Source organism: Anser cygnoides, chromosome 1 (genome assembly GCF_040182565.1).
Source record: "Anser cygnoides isolate HZ-2024a breed goose chromosome 1, Taihu_goose_T2T_genome, whole genome shotgun sequence".
NCBI classification, from domain to species: Eukaryota; Metazoa; Chordata; class Aves; order Anseriformes; family Anatidae; genus Anser; species Anser cygnoides.
The window spans coordinates 189,329,920-189,336,219 of record NC_089873.1 but is presented as its reverse complement, the minus strand read 5'-3'; positions in this window follow the sequence as shown (position 1 = coordinate 189,336,219).

The following is a 6,300-nucleotide window of genomic DNA, read 5'->3' as shown; positions in this document are numbered from 1 at the left end:
TGAGAACAAGACCACAAAATTCTCAGCATATCCACTCGTCAAGTCTTGCTGACCTGTGATACATTTTAACCGCAAGCTACACTTTTTGCTGATCTAATTGACATCTACATTAATATGCTGTGCACCGAAACCCAGAAGCAATAAATAAATAAAAGATGCAGGAAGAGGAGAGGTGTTAACCTGCTGAATAACTATTCAAAGTGTCACTGCTGTCTTGCACTTCTCCTCAGGGATCCTAGCTCTAGGCACTTTACTCACAAAATGTTTGGGATTCCATAATGTGAAATGGAAAAGCCTTGGTGCCTCCTTTCCCTCTTTCATTACATAAGGTCTGATCACATTGTGTGACCCCCAGAAGGACCAGAATGAGGAAAGAAGAGACCAGCCTTACTGTCACGGTTAAAGCACTCATGTTAGTTACGATCATGGTGGGGCAAAAATACAAAAAGTAGAGGCTTCCAGCCAAGCAAAATATATCATAGAGTACTGAGAAATCGTAAGTCATGTGATGTATGATCCAGCATCACCCAGCTTTCTCACTTCCAAATGGCAGTGAGATCTGAAAATTGCCCACTTTCACATTATTTGCTGAGGGTTAACAAAAAGATCCATTCTCTCTCACACTGTGCTCCCTAGAGAATTTATTTCTAATTCACGTGGTTTTGCTATTGTGGTCCTTCTCTGCTTTCAGAAATGTCCCTGGAAAAATGTCTGCTTTCCCCAGATGCCTGTTAATTGTGCACAGTTTACTATGAAATGATTGGTTTTTTCTTCTTAACGGTTTATCTTGCAAATCAAACAGAGATTGGCTCATCTATCTGAGCTCACGCTTTCTCGCACATTAACAACAGTGCAGAAGGAAGCTAAATTATGCCCACAGTTATTGCAGGCAGTCATGGTCTTCCAGCTAATCTGAGAGTAATGTCCCTGGAATCCCATTATCTTGAGTAGTAGAGATTAGGCTGAATTAAGCAGCTATTTTCCACCAGTGATATAGAATTGAATCAAGCTCCGCCTCTAAAATTACTGAATTTGCGGAACTAATACATAGTATTAAAAGCTTTCCAACACAGCCCAGTTTTAGGGTTTCAACGAACAATGCATTTTCTTGACTACAGTTACAGAGTACATGTGCAGTCAAAAAGTGAGATGCTGAGGGCAACAGAAGGAGGCAAATTTAATCCACATCAAACTTTCGCAGTACAGGACTATTCAGTTTAAAAATGGTATATATAAACGAGCACCAAACAGATAAAAACTAACCATGAACATGTCCAGAAAATGAACTCTAACCATCAGAACAATGAGGCCCTGGAACAGTTTTCTTCTAGGAATATCAGGTATTAAAGTCAGAGTAGCTGAAATGTAACCCTGGTCCTTTGTGAGGGCCACAAGAGCAGTGTGTTCCAGTCTGCCCAGCAATGGACAACCTCTGGAAGTGACTCCAGATACAAAGGATGCCTCCACAAGCATCTGCATACACAGAAGAGACTGCATGCTTCCTGCCTCCCCACCACCTGCCTGCACCTCTCAGCCTGGGCTCCTGGAACATCCTTAGAGCTGCTCTTTGCTAAATATTCTTCTTTTGTTATTAAAGTGATGTTTCATCTGGGCTATTAATTTGTACTCCTAGAATGTGGTTTCCAATTAAGTTGGAAAAGGAAAACTAAAGTAACTACAACTGATGTGAAAACAAAAAGAGTCTGATTAGCAGAACCTAAAAAGTATGAAATCTATTTTAACATTTCTGCACGTACACAAAAGGTACTAAAGTATCTCTACAAATCTCTAATTGCTGCTATAACAGAGAAAAACTCACTCACAAGCGATCAAGAACGTTGTATTGGTTGTCAGCTTGGTATTCAGGCATCTGCAGATTAATTTGACCAGAAGCTTTCAGTTTCCTCTGATCTCCTTGCTTTCTTTAAATGTAAATTCATTTCAATGCCTCCTCACTGTAAGACCCTGCAGTTTGTATGGCAATATCTCTGGCTACACCCAAGGGACCCGTCAGTCTGCTCAGGGCTTTCCAAAGTTAGTTACAATATACTTTGTACCAAGACGTGATCAGTAGCTCAATTAATCTATCAGTCATGTTAAACTGATGTACCTGAGCATGAATGACTGGATGTCCCAAGAAGAGCACTTCATATATGAGCAGTATAACCATAACCTGGTTCTTCTGGAGTTAAAATTCTCCATTTGTCTTAACTACATGTGGAAAAACTCAAATGCATTCTGAGTTTTCCCTACTACACCCCTACTACTGCCACCACAGATCAAAATTGCACTCACTGAGATGTCAGGATGTCATGTGGAAGGGAAGAAAAAATCTGAAAGACTCCAAAATAGGAGAAATTTGTAAGCTGGGGGACCCCTGTCTCTTTAAGGTGCTCTGTGAAAGCTCAGAAAGCTCCTTCCCAAATTAATTTTGCATACTTCTAAAGGCCGCTGATGGATGTGAACACTGATGTTTACTTTGGCAATGGCAAGAAATGGATCATGCGTGAAGTCTTACTGGAGCTGGCTGTGGGCTGTGTGGTCTAACCGAGCTATTAAAATACCTAGATAGTGCATTCAGTGCAATGTGTACAATTACCTCATCTTCTTACCAGCTCGTAATCTTGAGACTTTCCTACAACAGAATCTCTGTTCTGGCTTTTGAACACAACCAAATAGCAACAATTCTTCAAAAGGCACATTAGGTTGCCTAGAACAGCTTCAGTGTTGTGCCATTGCTTTCACACTGAGAAATCAATGAAGTCTTTCCAAACACACATAAATCATCTTGAAATATTTCTTAATAATTTCGATTCATGCCCAGCTCTGCTGAAGTCAACAGCATTAAACAGGGCTGGCTGTATGGCAGAGTTCAGCTAGGAAGAATAGAGCTGAGGGGGAGATTTGGGAAGAAAATAAGAGACCTGAGCAGTGCTCACAGGCACACAATGACACTGGGACACCTCCAGAAGAAAACCTTCAGCAGAAAGCAAATTTACACTTAAAAAAAAAAAAATAAAATCCTGAAGTTTTACCAGTAGAGGGAAACAGAGCACCTTGGCTACAACCTGCTCAGAGAGGCAGGGTTGTGGCATCTTCAGTTTCCCTTTTCTCTGATGACGATCCCGAGTTTCCCTTCTCCTGCCTCTTCTTCTGGTGGTCTCGCAGGTTGAGCCCTTGCTTCCTGCAGCCCTACACCGAGTGCAGGTAGCCCCTTGCCCAGGAGGTGGTGAGGTCCTGGCAATGGGTCACCCCACCTACTCCATCTCAGGGCACCTTCAGCTTATTGCTGTCCCAGCTTCTCTCTTCCCAAAAATGGGGTAGTGTTTGTCCTTGGTATACAAATGAAAACTGCACAGTCTGTTTCATGAAGTTAGGTTGCTAAATCTTCATTAAAGCTTTTACTCACAAGTCACTCAGTCTTCAAAGCTGTTCCATGCCTCTGACTTAATGGAATTTGTGACTTCTTAGCACTTCTGAAAATCAGGCCCCTGCAGATGTCCTTCAGCACTTGCATTTGGCAGTAGAATTCTGGCTGGAGGGGTGGAGTTGTTTTGGGGGGGTTGATTTGTTTTTCTAATTCCATTAAGAAATATCTAATTACTTTTATAGGCATATTATAAATGGTATATTTTTTTCAGTTTTCAGACTGCCTATCTCAGAGTTATGACTGTGGCATACACACTTAGAAAAAAAAAAAGACTGTGTGTCTGTATTTTGTATGGTACAAATAGAATAACAATTCATTGAAAGCAATAAGACCGTAAATTTTCAAAGAAAAATCAAATCAAATATATATATATATATAAATCCTTGCTTTCCCAGGGATGGATCCTGCATTTGGAAGCTGGAGAGCGAATTACATGATCAGGGAGATTTTCTGTTCATGCAAATGTGTGTGAGACCTCTGCACACAATCCCAGCTTTCTGTTATCTATCCCACTTTCTGCAGTGCCACCATCACATCCCAAAAAAATTGACTCCTGTTCGCAGTGGCAAAGAAGGAAAGCCAGCAAACTGTTTTAAATCTCCTTTATTTGTCCAGCAGATATACAGAATGATACCAGACCTGTTAACAATTGTTAACAATGAGTAGTAAGTTATTTTTTTAATGAACTTCATTTCCTAAAATTATGCCATGGGGAGGAAATGCACTGAGGTCTGGGTCTCCCATCACCAAAGCCAGGGACTTGCGGTGGGGTGAGGTGTTGCCATTGGCCAGGACTTTTTGGGAGGCAACGGTACAGGTACCAGCACGGAGCAAGATGTGACTGGGATGTGCACCTGGGCCTGAAGAGCTTTCTTGGATCTCATGGCTGAGAGTAGGTTGATTCCATGGCCTGGAATCAACCCAAAAATATCACCCATGGTCTGCATAAGCAAATGCAGAAGATTATATTTTAAGTCCACTTAACCACTGGGTTACAGCATTCAGTAACAACAAAGTATGAATTAGCGGAGTTTTCACAGATTACTTTTTTTCTGAGTAGCCCTGCGTCTATTAACATGGCCTTCCTCTTGAAGGAGTTAATACTCTATTACCAAAAGCCATTAAAAAATGTATCTCATTAACAGGGTTATGATTGCTCAGATGAGATCAATAGGCAAAGCCGATTTTTCCAAGAATTGAGGTCACATGGGGGTTTAGACTCACCATTGAAAAGTTTTCTTGCATTGAAAAACTGGTCTTACAGAGGAATGAAAATGAGTGAGCCTGAAAGTGTTGCACAGGAAATGTGTATTTTTTCAATTGCATTCTTATATGCTCATCAGGAGAAGACATAGGTGTAGCACCACATCTTTATTTCATAGGTACCAATCTTTATTTTTCTTCTTTCATATAAACTACATCATTAACATAATCATTGCTTGTCATGAAAATTTCATACTTGGCTAGAAAAATGCAGAGCAAATGACACAGGACATTAAATTATCAGTATCATTTGTTTTGAAGTCAGAATATACAAAAGATTATTTTAAAATGTGCATTTCTATAAGCTTTCTCTGTTTTTGTTCTGTTGTTTTTTAATACCAGCCTTTGCAGGAGGGATAGAGAGAAATTGTCACAAGCGTTTTTCAGAGTGGACTATGCAAGTAAAATGCAACAGGTAGGATTATATTAAATTGACTCAGCCATCAAACATTTTCTTCTCATTGTTATCTTTTATGGTGACAGGATTGCTTCTTTGATTCATTTTTGCTTCTTGTTTTTTTTTTTTTAAGGAGAAAAAAAGGAAAGCTTTCCTTTTTCCTTTCCTTTCCTTTCCTTTCCTTTCCTTTCCTTTCCTTTCCTTTCCTTTCCTTTCCTTTCCTTTCCTTTCCTTTCCTTTCCTTTCCTTTCCTTTCCTTTCCTTTCCTTTCCTTTCCTTTCCTTTCCTTTCCTTTCCTTTCCTTTCCTTTCCTTTCCTTTCCTTTCCTTTCCTTTCCTTTCCTTTCCTTTCCTTTCCTTTCCTTTCCTTTCCTTTCCTTTCCTTTCCTTTCCTTTCCTTTCCTTTCCTTTCCTTTCCTTTCCTTTCCTTTCCCTTCCTTCCCTTCCCTTCCCTTCCCTTCCCTTCCCCTTCCCTTCCCTTCCCTTCCCTTCCCTTCCCTTCCCTTCCCTTCCCTTCCCTTCCCTTCCCTTCCCTTCCCTTCCCTTCCCTTCCCTTCCCTTCCCTTCCCTTCCCTTCCCTTCCCTTCCCTTCCCTTCCCTTCCCTTCCCTTCCCTTCCCTTCCCCTTCCCTTCCCTTCCCTTCCCTTCCCCTTCCCTTCCCCCCTTCCCTTCCCTTCCCTTCCCCTTCCCCTTCCCCTTCCCTTCCCTTCCCTTCCCTTCCCTTCCCTTCCCTTCCCTTCCCTTCCCTTCCCTTCCCTTCCCTTCCCTTCCCTTCCCTTCCCTTCCCTTCCCTTCCCTTCCCTTTCCCTTCCCTTTCCCTTCCCTTTCCCTTCCCTTTCCCTTCCCTTTCCCTTCCCTTTCCCTTCCCTTTCCTTTTGCTTCCCTTTTTTTTTTCCCCCCCCCAATGAGCGGTGGGATTAGATAAAAATGAATCTGCTATTGACAGGGTCAGCTGTTACACAATACAAATTAGCTCCCCGAAATCATAATATTGGATCAAAAATAATTCATTCTAGATCATTTAATCAAAAGATCTATTTCTTCTTACACTATTTGGATCATGCTTTCAGATTTTTCCTCATAACTACATGCACAAGGAACTTGAGTTCTAATAGATTTTTTTTTCTGTTTTCCTTTATCTCTAGGGAATGAATACCTACAGTAAGTCCTGAGATTTGGGAATACAAATTAACAATGTTATCTAGATTTTC